We start from the raw sequence: 10625 nt of genomic DNA, 5'->3' as shown, positions 1-10625 counted from the left end.
CATCGGCTGCACAAAATTTGCTCTTGGGCTATTCATTCAACCCCCTCCCCCAGTAGCTGAAGTGCTGCAGCCCAGTTCTCTCTCTGCTCAGGCCAGCAGCTCACCTGGGCCATGGCTGGTGGGGAGGAATCATGAGGAAGGGGACTTCAGGAGCATGAGGTAACTTCTGCTTTAGCTTTGAGCTAAAGTAACCTTTCTGCTCTCAGTCCAGGATGAGCCCTGCTCTGCAATGACTTCACAGAATCATGGAATCATAGAATATCTAAATTTAAATCTCCCCTCTTTCAGTTTGAAACTATTACCCCTTATCCTATCACTCTATGCCCTTGTAAAAAGCCCCTCCCCAGATTTCCTGTAGCCCCTTCAGGTACTGGAAGGTGCTCTAAGGCCTCCATGGAGCCTTCTCTTTTTCAGGCTGAACAACCCCAACTTTGTCAGCCTGTCTTCTTAGGAGAGGTGCTCCAGCCCTCTGATCATCTTCATGGCAGTTCCCAGCACTGTAGTTACCTGGCAGCAAGTCCGTGCCATCCCAAGGGAGCTGTGCTGCTCCATCAGCACGACAGCTTCTCACAGCTCTAAGTGAAGGATTTGGTGGATAATCATGGAATAAGCTGCCATGAGAGTCCTGGTTAAGTCTCCAAAAGACATCTATGGACCAGTGCATGGTCACTCTGCCATGTGCCAAGCTGCTGGAACACCAGACAGTGAAAACCTGGAAAACTTCTTATTTTGGTATGAACACAATGGCAGGACCACAAGTGCACTCATACTATCTCAGCCGAGAAGCTCCAGGCTGGCCAGGGAGATCACAAAGCAAACAAAAATCTCGTTCTGCCACCTTTATTAAGTTATTTCCTGTCTCTAACAGCACCCTTATGAATGCAAATGTTCCTTGCAATCAGTGCTAAAACAGGAAAGTAAACAAACTGACAACATACCCCTCCAATACAAACAAGTTCATGGGATCAGTCTGGCATTGGAGCCAGGACTGCAGCCTGGATACCCAGAGGAGGAGGTTGTGGCCCAGCCCTCCTGCACCGTGTTATTTAATGCTGCTGGATTTAGCTAAAGCAGCAGCTCATAAAAAAAGGCAGGAAATGTACTGTTCACACTCCCCCCTCCCCTTAATTTCTTATTAAAAAAAAAAATAAAACTAAAAATCTCTCCAAGATAAATGTTTGAAGAGTACAAGCTACAGCTGGAAAGATCTTGGGTCTGAAGAAGATCTGCAGAACATGTGAGATGGTTGGATCCCAGAAGGGCTTTACTTCTCGTTTCTGAGAAGGAACAGGGAAAAGCACAACAGGAGCTTTATTTCCACTAGTCCCTTCCCAATAGTCTGATGACACTTTGGTTAGATCTGCCAGCAGGTTTGTAGCGAAAACATATGTTTTGTCAAAGATTGCAATGGTGGTATCTCTGGAGAATTTAGAAACGTGATAAAGAAAATTTCAGAGCAGCCTGTAGGTCCCTATTGCTTTGTTAACATTTTTTGCATCCTATTAATCACTCTGTATGTATCTGTCAACTGCTGATATTACGGATTAAGGAAGATTACAGTTTATTGCTCCAGGGGCTGTTTTCTTTAGGTTTTAACTCTATGGGCACTTTGGCATTGACTCCACTAGGACAAGACCAAGCCCCTCACTTTTATGAACACTTCACAAAACTTTCCTGACTCAGAGTGGTTTTCCTTCATAAGGTACCTAAATGACCACCCAGAGCGTAAATGTTTTGATTTTATTATTTCTGGAAGAAGGGCTAATGTATTTCTGTGCTGTACAAACAGTCCAAGAGAGCTGGATTTGCAGATGTTTTCATGTAGATAAATGTTGACTTAGGTTTGCCATGCTTGTACAGCTTATGCCATTTGTTATTTGGGAAAAGGGGTTGGTATTGAAGGAAATGCACATAAAAATTCTACAGTTTTAACACATTTAATTATAGACTTTCTTCATTATTTACTATCAACTACAGGTTATTCTCCAGTTTCACACATTGGTTATCCAGCCTGGGATGCAAAGAAATCCCCTCAAAGCAGCAATAATTAACGCTGGAGAATCAAAAAACTCAACTGAAAATAGCCTTCAGTCTAAAAATTATTCATTTAAACTCCCCCTTCATGCCAGGACTTGTTTTTAAATGTGCTTACAAATATGAATGACAAAAATGATAAATTTCAGCCTAGACATCCTTCCTGAGCTTACTTCACTCTTACATCTTGCCTCCAAGGTCTCACCTCCCAGCTCCCTTCTCCATCCTCCCCTCCTTGACCTTATCTCAATGCAGAAAAAAAAACAAGGAAAACTTTCCTCCTGCACTCAAGTGACACAGGGTCCTGCCCAACCTCCGCTGTGACTCACTCACAATTCCTGCCAAATGTTACTGCAGATTTTTTTTTTTGCTTCAGAGCCTAAGGTGACACAAAACAAATGACCTGTGCTCATCTGGGTGTTTTACTGGGAGAGTCTCACCCGATTACAGATGCCTTAAAACAACCAGCACTGCCAGAGCGTGCCTTCACTGCACTGTGTATACATTATTCCTGAGCCACTGATTAATGTTTATTAATAATTTCTGATGCTTTTCAAATATTAAACTAATGACATTAATATAACCTATAGTACAAAGCCAGGTAAAGGTAAAAATGGAAGAGCAAACTTCTTGCTTTCTTTTCTGTCTGGGTGAGCTGTATTTTAGGTACACGTAGGGGAGCAGCACCCCCAGCAAATATGGTCCCCAAATTAATTCTGATTCTAGTGGGAGTTCAAATAAATCTTCCAATTCCATCACTCAGCAACAAATTCCTTTTGAACATAATTAGGATTTCTACTGGTACTGGTATCTTGTTTCTTTATGCATCACAACAGTCCCTGAAAAATGTAAGAATATATGAAATTTTACTCAGGTTCAGACAAAACTTCGCCTTGACCACAATCATGTCCTGGCTAGAGAAGGAAGGAAAGAAGCAGAGAATAGAGAAAATAGTATTTCTTCTGTGACATCTTTTTTTCTCCTTCCCCCATCCTCCTCTGCCATTTGGCAACCTGCTGGTCAGGGACCTGCTGCACCAAAGGCTGCAACCAGGTAATCAAACCTCCTCCCTGCCTTCCCTCACTAATTTGCCCAATTTCTTTCCAGATGTTTTGCAAAGATGGGCAACAAATAAATCCATTTCAAGTGCATCTCCACAGTCACTTATTATCTTGGTGAAAAAACCTCTCTTTTTAATTCCCTCTAACACAGGGACCATCTGGCCTCTACAAACATGACAGCTCAGCTCTGCTCTTCATTTCAGGGCTGCTATGAACTGGATGACACCTGCTTTGTCATAGAGGCATCAGCTCCTTGGAGTTGTGAGGTGGTAAGAGCAGGGTGAGGAAGAGGAAACCAGCAAAGAAACAACCCTTACCAGCCCCAGTGCTGATGGTCCAGGGATGAAAAGTGGGCACTGGAAGCTGACCAGGAGATGCTCCCTAATGTTGTAAAGGGAAGAGATAGAGGAAAAGTTTTTCCATCACAAGTTTCAGTCCTCTGGGGACAAAAGACATGAGCTCATCATGGTGACATAGACTGTGTTTCCAGCTGACAGCTAACAGTTGGCAGAGCAGAACCAGTGGGTTGTCTGTTGGCTGTGAGAGGCTATTTATGGTGGTTTTCCAGCAGGTGTTGTAGTTTGATGATCAGATTGAAATTGCTCTGAAAGCAGAGGACCAGTGTTGTGGTGGAGGGTGCTGCTTTTAGCGGGCTGCATTTGGGCAGGACTTTGCCTCTGTGCTGGGTGGTCCCTGCCTCCCTTGAAAGCCCATACACCAGTTTGTCAGAGCTGGCTGTCGCTCTGTTTGTGCCACCCTGCTCCTCCATCTGCCATTAACATGGGTGTGCACCCTGGCTGCAAAACAGTCTGTCATCTTCTGCTTCCAAAATCAGGCTAGAAATGGTATCAGAGAATACCTTCTGTTTAAAAATTCTCATTCTGATATGCAGCAGAGGAACACTTCAATCTAAGCATGAACAAGGAAGTTCATTTTTGTGATTAAAGGTCATCCCTGTTCCCAGGAGAGCTGCACAGAGCCCTGCCACAGGCTTCCCCATTCTGCCCATAATCACTTCATCTGGTTGGGCCCCAATTTTCCATCTTCAAAAATCTTCCTTTCCTTGCAGGCAGGTCATGAGACTAGATCCATTACTGTAAGTGAGAGGCTTTATTACTGAGGTGCTAAGTGTCATGCCAATACAATAGCAATAATAAATAACTTCTCTAATAGTGTAAAAGGGTCTGACATTATTAATTGCATTTCAAGCACTTGCAGTGCGTGTGGGTTTGAATGCAGAACAGATGGAAGGTTTCTTTCTTGCTCACATTTTTGCACTTTGTAAAGAAATGACTTTATTCTGCTGAAATGTCCTTGGTGCATTGACCCAGCAAGAAGCTTCTCCCCTGTGCATATCCCCATCATTGCCACTGGAGCTCAGATGACTGTGCTGGGTTGTAAAGGTGGAAGAAAACCCCTCTGGAGAGGCAGGGGTTTTGCCCCATAAGCTTTTTCTGTTTGTTTGCTTTCAGAATTGGTTCTATTTCCCCAGAAAATTATTTCTTTAATCTGTGGCTACAAGTCACTGAAGCAAAAGGCTTCCCAAGAGCATCCTGCCTTGATACAGGGGCAAAGGAGACTTTCTGCACTGATTCAAACCAGGATTCCTTTTGAAATACCTGTCCATAACAGCAGCCCAGGACTTCGGCATCAAAGCCCTAGTGCCCTCCAAAGCACCTGTGATCTGCCCTCTGCTGCCACCTCTACACGCTGCAAGGGTCATTCTCTGACCACCAGGCTCCTCTGCCTCTGTCAGCCCTCTCTGCTCTCATCCCAAAAAGATGGAAACACACCTGCTAGCTAACATGTACCTATGGATAAACAGATAATATTGAAAGGCTGCATGGAAAGAAGACCTACAAAAGCAAACCCGGCAAGAGCAGGACACACCATCCTCCTTTTTGTGCAAGGGACACAATTTGTCCTCCAATATGCCACACTCCAGCTGACCACCACTACTTCTGGAAAAGAGCCAGACTCTTTTCAGTAGTTCCCAGTGACAGAATGAGGGACAATGGGCACAAGCTAGAACATGGGAAGTTCCATTTAAATATGAAGATAAACTTCCTTACAGTGAGGGAGACAGAGTCCTGGAACAGGCTGTCCAGGGAGGTTGTGGGGTCCCCTTCTCCAGAGAGATTCCAGACCCCCCTGAATGCAGTCCTGGAGAATGTGCTCTAGGGGATCCTGCTTTAGCTGGGGAGCTGGACATGAGCTCTAAGAGATCCCTCCTAGCTCTGCCAACATCAGAATGAGGAGACGCCCTTTCCCTTAGTGAGCACCATTACTTCTCATAATTTTGGCCATTAGATTAAAAGTTCTGAAAGCATTTAGGTATGGGTGATTTCTGGTAAAAAAGTGTAAAGACATCTTCTTTCTGCCTTTTGTTTTCATGCATTCCAGAGAAATTTACTGTCATGATGAAGCCAAGCTTGAAAGATTTCAGCTTGAGAAATTATAAATTGGGACAAGTACTTAAGGTCAGAAAAACAATATTTAGAATAGAAACAACTGGAAAACTCTAAGATGGCAGCTTTCTCTTGGTATAATAATATAACTTAAAAGAAGTGTTAAATGCAGCCTGCTTCATAGCAATAGAAGATTCTGAGCTCTTTAAAACGACTGTGTTTTCTTCCTAAAATATTTTGCATCAGTTACATCTTCCCTGAAAGAGAAGGAAATAACAGTATCTACAAAACCTTAGCTGATGCTGCCATCATGGTACAACAGAACTGCCCTGGCTGGAAAGCTTAGATAAATACAAAACCAGCAGTTTGCAAGGTTGTTCATGTAAAAATATGGTAAGACCTAACCCTCAGTGAATTCCAAATTTTGCAGCCTAGTCACACAACCAGCAGAAACACAGCACTGGCATCAAACCCTTCCTTTCATAAAGGGTTGGAAAGCGTTTTTTTCCTTTAACAACAAATGCAAATACTCTAAATCTTCTCAGTCCAAAGTACACATGGCATCAGATGACAACAGGAGGCAATGCTGATAAAAAATGTGATTTCATGCATCTCTCCTGGAGGCTGTTCTTCAGTGATGAATGTGCAGAGGCCCCTTACAATGCCCCAAAAAGTGACTGAAGCTCTCTGTTAAAGGCAGAAGATGTTCTTAGCTGCTGCAGAGCTCCAGCACAAAGCCTTGCAAATGGCTGAAGCCTACCCCATATGTCTGAGTGGAGACGCTCACAGACAAGTTCACTGAGCAAAAGCAGGTCACAGTAGCAGAGATAATGTGTCCTTTGAACCTCTGGTACCTCATTTTTTGTCCTCTACTGTGGCATCTATCTTCCTTTGATCACCCAGCAACGGGTGGTTGTTCCGTTACAATGGAAATAAAAATAGTTGACACAAGTGTGTGGTGTTTTGCCTATTCAGAACGACAGTGGAAAGTTGCACTCCCGAGTTAGCTTGAATAGAGTGAACATTATTAAGTGCTAACAGGAAAAACACCGCTCAAAGGAGATAATGCCTTCACCCAATTAATCCTCCCTAATGAACTTACCCTTCGGAGATGGGTAGAGCAATTTCAGCGTGAAGTTTGCTTCCTGTGATCATTTGTGCCAATAAAAGACTTGCAAGAAAGCTGATGGAAACTGATGTGAATGTGCCTGAAGTTAATTTATTTTGATATTTGACTTGTCAGGGGAAAAAATAAAATGGCTTTTACATTTCAACCTGATCTGCTATTGTGCTCTCTCCTGATGATTTCTATTCTTTAATAACTCCTCAAAGGATAATAAGGCTCCTAGGCACCCACTTCCTTTTGAATCTGCAGCTGAGAAAATTCCATGTTTGAAATAGGCAGAAATGGAGTTTTATTTTATAACCTGTATTTCTGAGGTGGATAAAACTACTCTGCTGAACACCTTGATGGTCATTTTAGTAAGAGTTGTCTGAAAATGCCCTTCTGGTTCAGAGAGATTTTGACTGAGGAAATAAGCCTTTTTCCACCCAAGCTACATTATAACAATACTTTGCACTTAAGCAGATTCTTTTATTGAAGCATGTTTCTTTAATCAGTTCATCAGACCCTCAATTGCTTTTGTCTAATTGTCTCTTTATACCACACAGGCTTGGAAGTCCAACCACAACAGGTTTTTACTGCTTGACCTTCTGCTTAGAGATCCCGAGAAAGAAAGTACCAAAGAGAGGGGGGAAAAAAAAAACACACTTGTGGAAGTTCAAATGGCACAGAGGGTGTCAAGACTAAAATCCAGGGGGAGGAAAAAAGTGAGAAGGATTGATTTTTTTTTCTTTTTTTTTTTTTTTAAATATATTCATCCTGTACCAGTTCTTTTATAAAACCAGGAACTCATGTTGAACTGCAATTAAACCTGGTTCATGCCAAAAGCATGAGGGCATCTGAAATTGGCTACCTAGTTCCTACTTCTGTTTTAGGAACTTGTACTAGTGATCCAGTTTTCACAGATGTTGATGTATAACTTCATGGATGAAAATTAAGAATAAAGTTCATAAATTGAAATATCCAAACTTTAAATGTTGGCTACTGCAGCCGGTCCCCTGCTATAAAATGACTGAGTAATGTCATAATGAATTGCAACTATGAGGGTTTTTTATCTCCAATCTAACCAGCAAAAGAAAAGATATTTTCCAGTACCTGAAGGGGCTACAGGGAAGCTGGGGAGGGGCTTTTCACCAGAGAGAGTAGTGATAGGACAAGGGGTAATGGTTTTAAACTGAAAGAGGGGAGATTTAGCTTAGACATCAGGAAGAAATTCTTCATCATGAGGGCAGTGAGGCACTGGAACAGGTTGCCCAGAGAACCTGTTGTGGAAGCCCCCTCCCTGGAGGTGTTCAAGGCCAGGCTGGATAAGGCTTGTGCAGCCTGGTCTAGTGGGAGGCGTCCCTGCTCACAGCAGGGGGGTTGGAACCTGGTGATCTTTAAGGTCTCTTCCAACCTTAACCATTCTGCGATTCTATGATATTTAGTGACAACAATGGAGGTGATAGCTGGGGAGAAATTACTTTGACTGATACACGTTTTTGGGGTCATGATAAAATTAGCCACTTTGAATTTGTTCAGCCTGGTTTCATATGTCAGACAGAGAATTTCAATAATTTTTCAGCACTGCAGGCAGCTGATACTTTGCAGCCCCTGTGGCAGGAAGGAAAAGGTTTTTAATTGCCCTTTTTAAAAATACAGTTGCGGAAGAGCAAGTGTATCCAGGCCAGTGAGTCCAGGTGATGGGCACTGAATTGGTATTTCTTTCCATATTCTCAAAAGGTCTCTCAGTCAAACTGAGACTTTAAGGCTTATTTTTAATTTCACAGTTATAAAGATGAACATACAACTTTTTCAAATAAATAATTAGGTATCACTGAATAAAGTACTTCCCTACCAAATAAAACCACATTTCATTAAATGAAACACTATGCTAGCTCTAACAGATTTTAAGTGTCTATAATTTATTTCTAGATTAAAGGGTATTTTATAGTCCACCCTACTTAGAGTATAATAATGCTTTTTAAAATTATTATTTCTGCTTCTGTTCCATGTAAGTAAGCAACTATTAAATCAATTTTTTTCAATAAATGCCTTTAATATAGCTTGCTTCTAATGAAAATAGATTTCTTTTGCTCTTTTTTGCTAGACATTGTACATCTACATCTGTCCTGTATGCTGGGGGTAAACCAGCACACCTGCAGCTTTCCTTCCCTGGTGGTCCCATCAGGGAGCTCAGGTTAGAGCAGCTGCCCATCTTAGAGACCATGGCTGCTGCTGCAATGAACTGCTAGTGGATTCTGTTTCCAGTGTCTTCAAAATTCCTGTTTGGTTTGGTCTTTTTTACAGCATCCCTATCCTGTTGGTAGTGATGATAGCCTCCAGCTTGTCATCAACATACTTCATGTTTCTGTCATTTTTGCTAAGACTTTTAATGAAGTTACAAGCTGTGATTAGTCCATGGACATTCCACAGTAAATTTTATTTGGTCTGACAGTTGCCTTTTCAAACCACTGTCTAGCATCTGCCTTTTAGCCATTTCTTCACCCACTTGGTCATCTCTGTATGCAGCTCCTGCTGAAATAATTACGCCCCATGTGGCACCTTGTCCAGCCCTTATTTAAAGACAGAAAAGTTGAGAGCAATGGCATTTTTTCAGTCTAAGTAGTAAATAGGTAAATAATCTTCCCAAAGAAGAGCTCATCCAACATGACCTGAGCCATGCCTGAGGACCCTGTGATGCATTACACCCTATTTGCTATTTCAAGCTCTTTGGTTTCCTTCAGCTTTTGCACCAAACCAGCCCCAAAGCTCAGATCAGGGCCCTGGGCTCGGTCTTTTCCAGTCTGCAGTCCCACCACGGTGCTTCTGACTTGACAGATTAATTACAGATCCCTCTTCCTAGACCTGTGATGTTACAGTCTTGCATCCAAAAACACAACACAGTCACAGACCATTGCTTGAAAACTGGCAACAGGTTAATTGGGGCAGACTGTGGTCCTGAGCTGGCCATGCAGGCTGTATAGTGGCTGTAAAACCTGAACCTAAGCAATTGTGAAGTATAAAAAGCAGATGACATTTCTGTTGGTCCTGGTCTCCAAGCTTGTGTTTCTCTTTGATACAGTCTCCCCCTCAGAAGTACTTTGAAGCAGGAAGATGGAAATACTGCTGTTGTCTTCCAGAGCAAGAGCGAGCCAGAGACTACACATTCCCCAAGCCTGGTTTTAGAAGTTTAGACATGCTTTTTGGCTGGTGGCTGAGCTGATGCTTGAGAGATTCCTCTGATCATTAAAGACACTGATGCATCAGCATCAGCCAAAGCTAGAGCCATCTATTTACCCAGGGAAGTGCTGCAATAGATCAATGTTAAATGCTTATTTGCGCTTCACTGCTCCAAGGCACAGAAACTAATTACCAAAGACAAATTAGCCCCTGTGACAATGACTAAGAAATACACGTCCCAGGATAGAGCACCTTGACCACAAACAGACATAATTCTCCCTTCGATTAGGAGTAGCAGAGGGTTACAGGGTTTATCCTTCAGCCAGAACTCACCCCTGTGGGGCAGTGTTGGGTTTGTCCGTGTGCTGAGGGGTCGGCAGCCTCTGCTGAGCTCTGACTCTTCCTTCTCCCTGCACAAGTCAGTCACTTGACTCTGTGCCTGTTTGCCCAGCTGCAGATTAGCAGCAGTAATAAAACCTTCTGCAGATACCAGCAGACAACAACTGAAGGCAAAACCTCCCCAGGGTGTTGTGTTAACACCTGAGCTTTCCCTCTCCACACTGCCTGCTCAGGAATGACACATGCCTCACTCCTCTGCTCTGCTGCCTATTCACCAGCTGGGAGCAAGTGGGAAGCTTTCTGTGTTATAAACGAATGCAAAGACTCTAGCAAAAGTCCTGCTTGCATTGCTGTGCCACCACAGACCCATCTCATGCTGCAAAGGTGTGGCCCCTTGCTTGACAGCTTGCATTGTCCCACATCAGATTTTCAGCTCTCAAAGGCATTCACTCCTCTCAATGTCGTGCCCCAATCGTCCTCTCTACTGAAGGTGCTCCC

This window comes from Apus apus, chromosome 6, assembly GCF_020740795.1.
Source record: "Apus apus isolate bApuApu2 chromosome 6, bApuApu2.pri.cur, whole genome shotgun sequence".
NCBI classification, from domain to species: Eukaryota; Metazoa; Chordata; class Aves; order Apodiformes; family Apodidae; genus Apus; species Apus apus.
This window is presented reverse-complemented; position numbering follows the sequence as displayed.